Below are 14,926 nucleotides of genomic sequence, written 5' to 3' on the forward strand. Positions count from 1 at the left end.
AAAGGCCATTCTACCCAAAGCAATCTATAGATTCAATGCAATCCCTATCAAAATACCAATGGCATTTTTCAGAGGGCTAGAACAAATAATTCTAAAATTTATATGGAGCCATATAAAACCCCGAAAATTTTATTTATTTATTTATTTTTATGATGGTGACATTGGTTAACAAAATCCAGTAAGTTTCAGGTGTACAATTTAGCAGTAAGGCATATATATATTGTGTTGTGTGTTCACTGCCCATAGCTAGATTTCTTTCTGTTACCACATATTTTACTCCGTTGACTCCATCTACCTCTGGTAACCACTAGTTCATTGTCCATGTCCATGAGTCTGTTTGTTTGTCCTGCTTTTAGATTTATATCCCACAAATAAGTGACATCATGTGGTTAGGTTAATGAATATTAAAAGAATAAGATATGGCTATACACACAATAGAGTAGTTAAAGTAAAAAGTAGTAATTGTGCAGACAAACTGGATCTCCCACACATTAATAATAGTAATGCAAAATGTTACAGCCACTCTGGAAAGATTATTTACTAGTGTCTTAAAAATCTAAACGTACACTTACCATATGACCCAGCAATCATACTGGGCATTTATCTCAGAGTGAAAACACATCCATACAAAAATCTATATATGAATGTTTATAGCAGCTTCAATTAACGCATTGATAAACAAATTGTGATAAATCCATACAATAGAATGCTACTCAGCAATAAAAAAGGAATGAACTACACATATACTGAATAAGTAGAATGGGAGTTGCTTCTGTGTCCTGGTGCTGTTTCATTGTGGAACCGGTGCTGTCCCTTACCCAAGATGCTGGAGGAGACCCAGACCCAAGACCAGTCAATGAAGGAGGAGGAGGTTGAGACGTTTGACTTCCATGCAGAAATTGCCCAGTTGATGTCATTGATCATCAATACTTTCTACTCGAATAAGGAGATCTTTCTGAGGGAGCTTATTTCAAATTCATCGGACGCTCTGGACAAAATCAGATATGAAAGCTTGACAGATCCCAGTAAGCTAGACTCTGGAAAAGAGTTGCACATTAATCTCATTCCAAACAAACAAGACCGGACCCTCACCATTGTAGACACTGGGATTGGAATGACCAAGGCCGATTTGATCAATAACCTTGGTACTATGGCCATGTCTGGGACCAAAGCGTTCATGGAAGCTTTTGCAGGCCGGTGCATACACCTCCACGATGGGCCAGTTTGGTGTTGGGTTTTACTCTGTCTATCTGGTTGCTGAAAAAATAACAGTGATCACCAAACATAAGGATGACAAACAGTATGCCCAGGAATCTTCTGCAGGAGAGTCGTTCATGGTTAGGACTGACACAGGCGAACTTATGGCTTGTGGAACAAAGGTGATCCTGCATCTGAAAGAAGACCAAACCGAGTACCTGGAAGAGAGAAGGATAAAGGATATTGTGAAGAAGCACTCCCAATTTATTGGCTACTCCATTACTCTTTTTGTGGAGAAGGAACACGATAAAGAAGTCAGTGATGATGAGGCTGAAGAAAAGGAAGACAAAGAGGAAGAGAAAGAAAAAGAAGAAAAGGAGTCCAAGGACAAACCTGAAATAGAAGATGTTGGTTCTGATGAAGAGGAGGAAGAAAAGAAGGACGGTGACAAGAAGAAGATCAAGGAGAAGTACATCAACCAGGAAGAGCTGAACAAGACAAAGCCAGTCTGGACCAGAAATCCTGATGATATCACCAACGAGGAGTTCAGGGAATTCTACAAGAGCCTGACCAATGACTGAGAGGGCCACTTGGCAGTGAAGCATTTTTCAGTTGAGAGACAGTTGGAATTCAGAGCTCTTCTTTTTGTTCCAAGATGTGCTCCCTTTGACCTATTCGAAAACAGAAAGAAAAAGAAAAACATCAAGTTGTATGTCTTCAGAGTTTTTATCATGGATAACTGCGAGGAGCAATTATCTGAGAATGTGAATTTCATCAGAGGTGTGATGGACTCTGAAGATCTCCTGCTAAACATTTCTTGGGAGATGTTGCAACAAAGCAAAATTTTGAAAGTTATCAGAAAGAATTCTGTCAAAAAATACTTGGAACTCTTCACTGAACTGGCATAAGATAAAGAGAATTACAAAAAGTTTTATAAGCAGTTCTCGAAAAATATTAAGCTGGGAATACATGAATATTCTCAAAACCAGAAGAAGCTCTTGGAGCTGTTAAAATACTATACCTCTGCTTCAGGCAATGAGATGGTTTCCCTCAAGGACTACTGCATGAAAATGAAGGAAAACCAGAAGCACATCTACTACATCACAGGTGAGACCAAGGACCAGGTAGCTAACTTGGCCTTTGTGGAGCGCCTGCACGAGTATGGCCTAGAGGTGATCTATATGATTGAGCCTATTGACGACTACTGTGTTCAGCAGCTGAAGGAGTTTAAAGGCAAGACATTAGTGTCGGTCACCAAAGAGGGCCTGGAGCTTCTAGAAGATGAAGAAGAGAAGAAAAAACAGGAAGAGGGGAAAAAAAAAACCAAAGTTTAAAAACCTCTGCAAAATCATGAGGACATCTTGGAGAAAAAAGTAGTAAAGATGGTCTTGTCAAACTGATTGGTGACATCCCCATGCTGCATTGTCACAAGCACATATGGATGGACAGCAAACATGGAAAGAATCATGAAGGCTCAAGCTCTAAGAGACAATTCAACAGTGGGTTACATGGCAGCAAAGAAACATCTGGAGATAAACCCTGACCATTCTATCATCGAGACCTTGAGGCAAAAGGCAGAGGCTGACAAGAACAAGTCTGTGAAGGACCTGGTCATCCTGCTCTATGAAACTGTGCTCCTGTCGTCCGGCTTCAGTCTGGAAGACCCCCAGACCCACGCGAACAGGATCTACAGGATGATCAAACTGGGTCTCGGTATTGAAGAGGATGACGCCACTGCTAATGACAGTAGTGCTGCTGTAATTGAAGAGATGCCGCCCCTGGAAGCGGACGACAACACGTCGCACATGGAAGAAGTAGACTAAGGTCCGCCTGAAGAACGGCCTGTGCACGTGCAGGATACTTGACCTTCGTTTCCTTTGATAATATATTTTCAAGGATTTTTTTTTATTTTTGTTAACATTTTTAAAATCTGTATGGCATGACAATAACTACTTAAAGGAAAGATAAGATTTCTTTCAAAGTGTATGATACTGTGATACCTTACTCACTAAAACAGAGCCAGTTTTTCCTTCCTGGTTTCATGTTGGCTTATTTTAACAGATCGAGGTTTGTTGGATGTGTGTACCTCAACGTTAACTCTGTGGACCTCCAGTATCTAGCTATCAAGCGGATTCCTTATTAGACCAAATCTTTTGTCACTGATGTATGCTAAGATATACCGTGATGTTAAAAAAAAAAAAAAAACAGTGGTTAAAACGTTCATCTGCTAGAATCTTTTTAAACCTTCCATCCCCTGCCTGTAGTTATGCACTGCATGTATCGTCTCTAGAAATTAGTATGTTATACTGAACCAACCTGAGGGGAGTATCCCTAGAGTTTGTTTTCCAAAGAAAAGTACTGTTAAGAGTAGCAAAAATATAAGCCCACCCAGGCTTATCGTAAAGCCCTTTGAAAGTTAGTAGAGCAAGCTTTGTGAATGGGATGGTAGTGTTCAAGTCACATTCTGCTTCAAAAGGTTGTTCCAAATACAGATAAATTAAAAAGAAAAAAAAATAAGTAGGATGGATCTCAAGGCATTATGATAAGTAAAAAAAGCCAGTCTCATAAGGTCACATATTATATGGTGTTATTTATATAGCATTCTCGAAATGATAAAATTATAGAGATGATGAATATATTTGTGTTTTCCAGAGATTATGGATGGTGGCAAGAAAGAAAGTATGACTATGAAGGAGTACTAGCACCTAAGAGTTCCTTTGCAGCAATGAGAGAATTCTGTATCTTGATCGTTGTAGTGGTTTCATGAATCTATACATATGATAAAATTGCACAGAATTATACACACAAGCACATACAAATGAGTGCATATAAAAACTGCTAAAATCTGAAGGTCTATAAATTCTACCAATGTCAATATCCTAATATATTTGATATTCTATTATATTTATACAAGCTATTATCATTATGGGAAGCTGGGTAAAGAGTACACAGCTCCTGTTTCTATTATATCGTGCAATTTCCTATGAGTCTATATTTCAAATTAAAAAGGTTGTTTTTATAAATAAGCTAAATATTTGAACAAATATTTTACCAGAAGAGATATATAGATGGCAAATGAGCAAGTAAAAAGATGTGTAATATCACTAGTTATTAGGGAAATGCAAATTAAAATCACAGTGAGATACAACTATACACCCACTAGAATGTCTAAAATTAAGAAGACTAAATATACTACATGTCAGTGAAAATGTGGAACAAATGGAATACTCATACACTGCTGATGGAAATATAAAATGGTACAACAACTTTGATAAACAGTTTGGTAGTTTCATAGAAAGTGAAACATACACCTACCATATACCCAGCCATTCAAATCTTGGTATTCATCCAAGAGAAATAAAAAACAAATGTCCACAAAAAGACTTGTTCATAGCAGCTCTATTTTTAATAACCAAAATCAGCAAACAACTTAAATATCCATCAACACGTGAAGGGGTAAACAAATCGTTATATAGCCATACAATGGATTAGTGTTTAGCAATAGTAGAAATAAATCACTGCTACACAATATAACTTGGATTAATCTCAAAATATTGGTGATGAGTGAAAAAGCCAGATTAAAAACTCTAGAAAGTAGAAACTAATGTATGATAACAAAAATAAATTAGCAAACTTTGGGATAGTGTTGTAGAGCAGAAGGAAGGGTTATAAAGGGAAATGAAAAACATTGGGTATGATAGATATGTTCATTATCTTAAATGTGATAATGACATTTACCTATGTTAAAAATCATCAAATTGTTTGTTTTAAATATGTGCACCTCAGAGAAGGTCCAAGATGGTGGTGGTGTAGGAGGATGTTGATCTCACTCCCTCCCACAAGAACACTGAAATATATACATATATAGAGAGAAATTTATCATGAGAAAAAAATTAGAGCTGATTAAATAGCTTCTGTACAACAAACAGGAGAGAAACCATATAGAGAATTCCAGGAAACCACAGGAGCTCTCTGGGATCTATGAGAACTCTCTGGGATTGGAGGCGTTGGTGAGCACCATTGTTAATGTCCCCTCCACCTCAATTAGGCAGGCAGGAGTTTTATCCAGGTATCTGGCCACCTGCAAGCTTGCTTTAGAGTATTCTCAGCCCCACCGCATGGAGCCTTTTTTGTCTCTGAACAGAAGGAGAAAGCAAGATCAACATGGCATCATCAAACACATCTCGTCTCCCCTCCTGGAGCCTCTACAGCCTGGTAAGCCAGTGTTCCAGGTACTGTAAGGGGCCACCTGGCTCCAACTAGCCTGCCAAAACCACTTGGCACACACAGCCTACGCATAGGTCGATTCTACACAAGGCCACTTTTTCAAGACTGGGAGAGTCAATTATATTGACTAATTCATATAAACAAACATATAAGTCAAATAAATAAAAAGACAAAAGAATATCTCTCAAGTGAAGGATCAAAAAAATCCCCATGGGGAAGGGGAACCCTAATGAAACAGAGATAAGTAATTTTCCTGATTTAAAAAAAAAAAACTCAAATAAGTAAATAAAAATAAAAAATAAATGATCATAAGAATATTCACCAAACTTGAGAGTAAAATAGAGGAACTCATAGAGAACTTCAACAAGGAGTTAGAAAGTATAATAAAGAACCAAGCAGAGCTAAACAATACAATAACTGAAATGAAAAATACACTAGAAAGAATTGACAGCAAATTAGCTAATACAGAAATATGGACCAGTGACCTGGAAGACAGATTAGTGGAAATCAACCAATCAGAACAGCAACATGAAAGAAAAAAAAGAATTTTAAAAATGAGGGTAGTTCAAGGGACCTCTGGGACAATATCAAGTACATAAACAGCATTATAGGGATCCCAGAGGAGAAAAAGAGAGAAAGGAGCAGAAGTTTATTAGAAGTAATAATTGCTGAAAACTTTCCTAACATGGGGAAGGAAACAGATATCCAGGTCCAAGAAACACAGAGAGTTCCAAAGATGAACTCAAAAAGATCCACATCAACACATATTGTAATTAAAATGGCAAAAGTTAAAGATAGAGACAATCTTGAAGGCAGCAATAGGAAAACTAGTCACATACAAGGGAAACGCCAAAAGGCTATCAGCTCATTTTTCAGCAGCAACTTTAAAGACCAGAAGAGAATGGCAGGACATATTTAAAGCACTCAAAGAAAGGAATATACAACCTAGAATACTCTAACAAGCAAGGTTATCATTCATATTTGAAGGAGAGATAAAGAGTCTCCTAGCCAAGGAAAAACTAAAGGAGTTTATCTCCACTAAAACAGCTTTATGAGAAATGTTAAAGGGTCTTCTTTAAACAGAAAAGCCATAAACCAGAAATAAGAAAATATGTGAAAGAAAAAAATCTCACAAGTAAAGTCAAATATTTAAAAAACAAAGCAAATCAGTCAAAAGCTACTACAAAGGTCAAAAGACAAAAGTAGTAAACTCAACTATAACCCCAATAAGTAGTTAGCCAATACACAACAGAAAAAGATGTAAAATATGATGTCGAAGATATGAAGTGTGGAGGGGCAGTAAAAATGTAGTGCTTTTAGAATACCATCAAACTTAACTGCCTGTCAGCTTAAAATAGACTGCTATATATAGAGAATGATATATATAAACCTCATAGTAACTACAAACCATAAATCTACAAAATATACATAAAAATAAAAAGGAATACGAACAAAACACAAAAGAAAACCAGCAAATCACAAGGGAAGAGATCAAGAGAAAACACAGAGAACTACATAAACGACCAAAACATGATTAACAAAAAGGCAATAAATACATACTTATCAATAATTACTTTAAATGTAAACGGACTAATGCTCTAATCCAAAGATTTAAGGTGGCTGAATGGATTGGAAAACAAGACCCATCTATATACTGCTAACAAGAAGTTCACTTGATATCAAAAGACATACACAGACTGAAAGCAAAATGATGGAAAAAGATATCCCATGCAAATAAAAATAAGAAAGCTGGTGTAGCAATATGCATCTCAGACTGAACAGACTTTAAAACAAAGACTGTAAAAAAAATACAAAGAAGGGCACCACATAATGATAATCCAAAGCAAAAATAAAAGAATCATAAATACGTGTGCACTCAATATAGGAGCACCTAAATATATAAAGCAAATATTAATATCATAAAGAGAGAAATTGATGGAAATAAAATAATAGTAGAAGACTTTAATATTTCACTTACATCAATGGTTAGATCATCCAGACAGAAAATCAATAAGCAACTAATGGCCTTAAACATAACATTATATCATATTAACTTAATAGATATTTACAGAAAATTTTATCAAAAAACAGCAGAATACATATTTTCTTCAAGTGTACAGGGAATATTCTCCAGGATAGATCACATATGAGGTCACAAAAAAAAGCCTCAGTAAACTCAAGAAGATTGAAATCATATCAAGCATCTTTTCCAACCATGATGATATGAAACTAGAAATTAACTACAGGAAGAAAATTAGAAAAAATCACAAACACATTGAGATGAAACAGCATGCTACTAAACAACCAATGGATCAAAAAGGAAATCAAACGGAAAATCTAAAACTACCTCGAGACAAACGAAAATGATAATATAACATTTCAAAATTTATGGGATGCAGCAAAAGCATGTATAAGAGGGAAGTTCATAGCTATACAAACCTACCTCAAGAAACAAACAATAAAAGTCCAAAATAAACAATATAACTTCACACTTAAAGGAATTATAAAAGAAGAAGAAACAAAATCAAAGGTAAACAAAAGTAAGGAAATAATATAAATCAGAGCAGAAAAAATGAAACGCAGATTTTAGAAAAATAAAAAAGATGAATGAAACTGAGTTGGTTTTTTGAAAAGATAAATAAAATTGACAAACCTTTAGCAAAGCTTATTAAGAAAAAAGAGGCCAAATAAATAAAATCATAAATGAAAGAGGAAAAGTTACAACCAACACCACAGAAATACAAAGGATCACTAAATAATACTGTGAACAACTATATACCAACAAATAGGACAACCTGGAAAGACATGGATAAATTTCTAGAAATATATAACCTTCTAAGACTGAATCAGGAAGAAATAGAAAATCTAAACAGACCAATTACTAGCAACAAAATTGAAGCAGGAATCAAAAAATTCCCAACAAACAAAAGTCCAGGACCAGACAGCTTCATAGGTATTTATACCAAACATTTAAAGAATTAATACCTATCTTTCTCAAACTATTCTAAAAGATTAAAGAGGAAGGAAACTTTCAAAACTCATTCTACAAAGCCAGAACTACCCTGATACCAAATCAAAGACATTACAAACAAAGGAAATTACAGGCCAATATCTCTGATGAACATATATGCAAAAATTCTCAACAAAATACTAGCAAACTGAATTTAACAATACATTTAAAAAATTGTACAACATGATCAAGTGGGATTTATCCCAAGGATGCAAAAATGATTTAGCATCCACAAATCAATCAACATGATATATCACGTCAACAAATAAAGGATAAAAATTATATGATAATTTCAATAGGTACAGAAAAATGTCCTCTTATGAAAAAAACTCTCAAACGGAGTGGGTGTAAATGAAACACATCTCAACATAATAAAGACTACATATTACAAATCTTCAGCTAATATCATACTCAATGGCGAAAAGCTGGAAGCTTTTCCTTTAAGATCAAGAACAAGACAATTGCCCACTCTCATCACTTTTATTCAACATATTATTGGAAGTCCTAGTCACAACAAGAGAAGAAAAAGAAATAAAAGGCATCCAAATTGAAAAGGAAGAAGTAAAATTGTCACTATTTGCAGATGACATACTATATATACAAAACCTAAAAGAGTCCACACACACACACAAAAAGCTACTAGAACTAATAAATGAATTCAGTGAAGTTGCAGGATACAAAATAAACAAACAGAAATCTGTTGCTTTTCTGTACACTAAGAATGAATGATCAGAAGGAAAAAGTTTAAAAAGCAGTCTCATTTACTATTGCATCCAAAAGAATAAAAAATTAGGAATAAATTTAACCAAAGAGGTGAAAGACCTGTACTCTGAAAACTATAAGACATTAAAGAGGACACAAATAAATGGAAGAATATTACACATTCATAGGTTAGAAGGATTAATATTGTTAAAATATCCGGATTTAATGTAATTCCTATTAAAACACTAATCGCATTCTTCTCAGAAATAGAGCAACTAATCCTACAACTTATATGATACACGAAAGACCTCGAATAGCCAAAGCAATCTTGAGAAAAAACAAAGTGGGTGGTATCATGCTCCCTGATTTTAAACTATACTACAAACATATAGTAATCAAAACAGTATAATACTGGCATGAAAACAGACATATAGATCAATGGAATAGAAAAGACAGACTAGAAATCAATCTGTACTTATATGATCAATTAATCTACAACAAAGAAGGCAAGATTATAAAATGTGGTAAAGACAATTTCTTCAATAATTTGTGATGGGAAAAGTGGACAGATAAATGCAAAAATATTAAACTGTACCACTTCCTTACACTATATACAAAAATTAATTCAGAATGTATTAAAGATTTAAATATAGACATGAAACCACAAAAGTCCCAGGAAAAATACATAGATAATGAACTCTTTGACATAAGTCTTAGCAATATCTTTTTGGTTATGTCTTCTCACCTAAGAAAAACAAAAATAAATAAACAAATGGAACTACATTGAACTTAAAATGTTTTGCACAGTGAAGGAAACCATCAACAAAACAAAAAGACAGAACTGAGAATAGGACTAAATATGGCAGAGTAATAGACCACCGCAGATCCCTCCCCTTGAAACAACAATAAGCTGAACACTGAAAACTCAACAAAAAAACACCCAAACTGCACACCAGCGCGTCTGAGCGTGAGATCTGCGCTTACGAGCTACCACAGTTCAGAACCCCAGGTGTCAGACGGTGGACTGAGAGAAACAAAGAAGCTGCCTCTCGAAGCCTTTGGAGCTCCCTGCAAGAAGAGGGGGAGGGAAGAAGGAGTTCCCTGAACAACCGTGTCTGAAAAAGCTGTGAGCTCCCTGTGGCTAGTCGGCGACAGGGCCCAGCCATCAGGGCAGAAAGCAGAGAAGAGGCCGGCAGAGAAACAACAGTTGATTTTTATCAGCCACGGTTGCAAAACCAAGGCTGAGCCGAGGCCCCATCTCCCAACCCAGAGTGTCCCTCCTCCCATACCCTCCGAGATAGAACATCGCAGAGCTCCAAGGAAATCTCAGCAAACACTATCAAAACTATAGTTAACACTGATAAGAACTGAGACTGAAAGTAGTGAGTGTGATTAAATATCTATAAGGAAAAAAAAGACATTAGTAAGACTTTATATAAAGCACAGATCCAAGAGGCTTAGACGCCACCTACTGGAAAACAAAAGAAAAACACCTTCTTTGAAACAAGCTAGAGACCATTATGTACTAAATCTTCTTACTGGGGCGGGGGGAACCACACTTCCATTTGCCCAGGTAGAGAAATGGTCCATTAAACACCATGAACAACCAAGATGACAAGGCATCTCAGAAAGAAAGAAAAAAATCTCCAGAAAATTATCTTACAGACATAGAAATATGCGACTTAAATGACAAAGAATTCAGGATGGTACTTCTGAAAAAACTCAATGAGATCCAAAACGAATCATAAAAACAATTTCAGAAAGTGAAAAAACAACTAGATGAGCAGAACGAGTTCTTTAGCAAGGAGATTGAAACCCTCAAAAAGTATCGAATAGACCTTCTGGAGATAAAGAACGCACTGTAAGAGTTGAAAAATGAAATAACAAGTTTGGAAAACAGAGTCAACCAAATGGAGGAAAGGATCAGTGATATCGAAGACAGAAATCTAGAAATAAAACAGAAAGAAGAGAGAAATCGAAGAATGAAAAAGAATGAAAGAGAAATACAAGAACTAGCTGATACCATCAGGAGACAAAACATAAGAATAATGGGCATTCTCAAAGGGAAGGAAAAGGAGCAGGGACTAGAAAGCATTTTCAAACAAATAGTTGAAGAGAACTTCCCAAGTCTAAGAAATGAGCTGGAGCTTGGAATTCAAGAAGTCAATAGAACACATATTTATCTCAACCCAAAAAGGCCTTGAGAAAAAACATTATATTAACATTGTCAAAAATCAATGACAAAGATAGAACTCTCAGAGCAGCCAAGAAAAGAAGACAGTAACCTATAAAGGAAAATCCATTAGATTATTGTCGGATTTCTCAGCACAAACCTTAAAAGCCAGAAAGCAGTGGAATCAAATATTCAAACTATTAAATGAAAGGCACGACCAGCCAAGAATAATGTATCCAGCTAAGCTCTCCTTTATATATGAAGGAGAAAAAAAGACCTTTCCAGACATACAAAAATTAAGAGAATTCTCCACTACGGGGCCTGCACTACAGTAAATACTGAAAGAGGTCAGCTCACCTAAAACAAAATGACAAAAAAATTATATAAATAGGAGTAAGGCGACTAGCAGGCTGATAGAAGCAGAGGAGTGCAACCCTTACTAGGAACAGGGCATTATAAGCTTAAAAATAAGAAGAGATTTGCTATATCAAGATAGTATGAAAGTTCAGCATACATAGGGACAAATTCAGACAATGACTGAAAAGGGGTGGATTCAAAGATTCAAATTGGCAAAGCAAAATGGAGATAAGGCATGCGCAGAAGAAAAGGGAAAACTGTGCCTCATCCAGTTTTCCCTGTTCTGTTTTATATATATACATATGTATATATATATATACATATATATATACACACACACATATATATATATACATATGTATATATACACACATATATATATAAAACTATCCTTTACATATTCATAATTGTAACCACACGCCAAATATTCAGAACTGAAATATATAACATAAAACAAGAAGAATCAGAACGAAAACCCCACAAAAGCCAACCAAAATAAAGAAAACAGAAACATAAGGACAAGGAAACAATGGAAACACCAGAAAGCAAAAGGTACAATGGGTATAAGAAGACCTCATATTTCAATAATCACCTTAAATGTAAATGGCCTGAACTCACCAATAAAAAGGCACAGAGTTGCAGAATGGATCAAAAAACAAAATCCAACCATATGCTGCTTCCAGGAGACACATCTCGGCTCCAAAGACAAATATAGACTCAAAGAGAAAGGGTAGAAAATGATGTTTCAAGCAAATGGCATTCAGAAAAAAGCGGGGGTAGAGGTATTAATATCAGATGAAATAGATTTCAAAATAAAGAAGGTATAAAAGATACTGAGAGACACTTCATAATGATAAAGGGAATCATGCACCAAGAAGACATAACACATATTAATATCTATGCTCCCAAGATAACACAAAAGGAGAAAACTACAGACCAATATCTCTCATGAACACATATGCAAAAATCTTAAATAAGATACTAGCAAACTGAATACAGCAACATATTAAAAAAATTATACACCACGATCAAGTGGGCTTCATCCCAGGGACACAAGGATGGTTCAACATATGCAAATCGATTAATGTAATACACCACATAAACAAATTAAAAAATAAGAATCACATAATCCTATCAATAGATGCAGAAAAAGCCTCCAACAAGATACAACATCCACTTATGATCAAAACACAACAAAATCGGTATAGAAGGAAAGTACCTTAACATAATAAAGGCCATATATGATAAACCCTCAGCCAAAATTATACTTAATGGTGAAAAACTAGAAACCTTCCCTTTAAGATCAGGAACAAGGCAAGGCTACCCATTATTACCACTGTTATCAGTATAACATTGGAGGTCCTAGTGAGTGCAATCAGACAAGAGAAAGATATAAAAGGCATCCAAATAGGAAACGAAACTGTCACTATTGTGGATGGCATGATTCTCTGTACAGAATATCCTAAAGACTCCACAAGAACACTACTAGAAACAATAAGCAAATACAGTAAAGTATCTGGATACAAAATCAACGTTCAAAAATCCATAGCGTTCGTATATTCTAACAGTGAAGTGTCAGAAAAAGAAGTGGAAAAAATAATTTTTTTTTGCAATTGCAACAAAAAATAATACCTAGGAATAAATCTAATGAAACATGTGAAGGACCTATATAATGAAAACTACAAGACCCTATTAAAAGAAATCGAAGAAGATACAAAGAAATGGAAAGATATTCCATGTTCTCAGATTGGAAGAATCAACATAGTTGAAATGACCATATTACCTAAAGCATTATACAGATTTAATGCAATCTCCATCAAAATCCCATTGACAATTTTTAAAGAAATAGAACAAAAATCATCAGATTTGTATGGAAGCACAAAAGACCCCGAATTGCCAAAGCCATCCTGATAAAAAAGAACGAGGCCGAAGGCATCATTCTGCCCAACTTCAAATTAAACTACAAAGTGACAGTACTCAAAATGGAATGGTATTGGCAGCAAAACATACACACGATCAGTGGAACAGAATCAAGAGTCCAGAAGTAAACCCATAATTATACAGGCTAATAATTTTCAACAAAAAAACCACAAACATACAGTAAATAAAGGAAAGTCTCTTCAATAAATGGTGCTGGGAAAACTGAAAAGCCACCTGCAAAAGAATGAAACTAGACTGTTGTCTATCACCACACACCAAAATTAACTCAAAATGGATTAAGGACCTAAATATAAGATCGGAAATGCATAGAAGAAAACAGAGGAACTCGACTCAAGGACCTTGGACTTAAAGAGGATTTTATGAATTTGACCTCAAAGGCAAGAGAAGTAAAAGCAAAAATAAATGAATAGGACTACATTAAACTAAAAAGCTTCTGCTCAGCAAAAGAAACTGTCAACAAGGTAAAGAGACAACCATCTGAATGGGAAAATATATTTGCAAGCATTGCCTCCGATAAGAGCCTAATATCCAAAATATACGAAGAACTCTTACAACTCAATAACAACAAAAACAAACAAACAATCCAATCAAAAATGGGCAGAGGACCTGAACAGACAATTATCCCTAGAGGACATATAAATGGCCAACAAATATATGAAAAGGTGCTCAAAACATCTCTGGTTATTAGGGAAACGCAAATCAAAACCACAATGAGATACCATCTCACACCTGTTAGAATGGCTATCATCAACAAGAGAAGTAATAACAAATGCTGGAGTATGTGGAGAAATAGGAACTCCCATACACTGCTGGTGGGACTGCAAATTGGTACAGCCACTATGGAAAACAGTGTGGAGGTTTCTCAAAAACCTAAGAATTGATCTACCATATGATCCAGCAATCCCTCTACTGGGTATTTACCCACAAAGACTTGAAAACCCATATTCGGAAAGATATTTGCACACCGATGATCATAGCAGCATTATTCACGGTAGCCAGGACATGGAAGCAACAGAAGTGTTCTATGATGATGATTGGATAAAGAAGCTGTAGTAGATATATACAATGGAATATTAGCCATAAGAAGAGATGAAATACTGCCATTTGCAACAACATGGATGGACCTTGAGATAATCATGCTAAGCGAAATAAGCCAGACAGAAAAAGTTGAAAATCACATGATATCACTTATATGTGGGATATAAACCTACAAGCAACAAATGAACAGGGTAAACAAACAGAGACTCATGGACATGGACTATGCACTAGTGGTTACCAGAGGATAGAGGGTGGGGGAAGAGGGGAGATGTAGATGGGGT

General features: G+C 35.5%; 1 pseudogene; it reads left to right on the plus strand.

Moving 5' to 3' along the window:
* Nucleotides 1–746: 746 nt before the first annotated feature.
* On the plus strand, nucleotides 747–3,020 carry LOC105307794 (annotated as a pseudogene).
* Nucleotides 3,021–14,926: the final 11,906 nt, after the last annotated feature.

The sequence above is a fragment of the Pteropus vampyrus genome, unplaced genomic scaffold (assembly GCF_000151845.1).
Source record: "Pteropus vampyrus isolate Shadow unplaced genomic scaffold, Pvam_2.0 Scaffold518, whole genome shotgun sequence".
Lineage (NCBI taxonomy): Eukaryota > Metazoa > Chordata > Mammalia > Chiroptera > Pteropodidae > Pteropus > Pteropus vampyrus.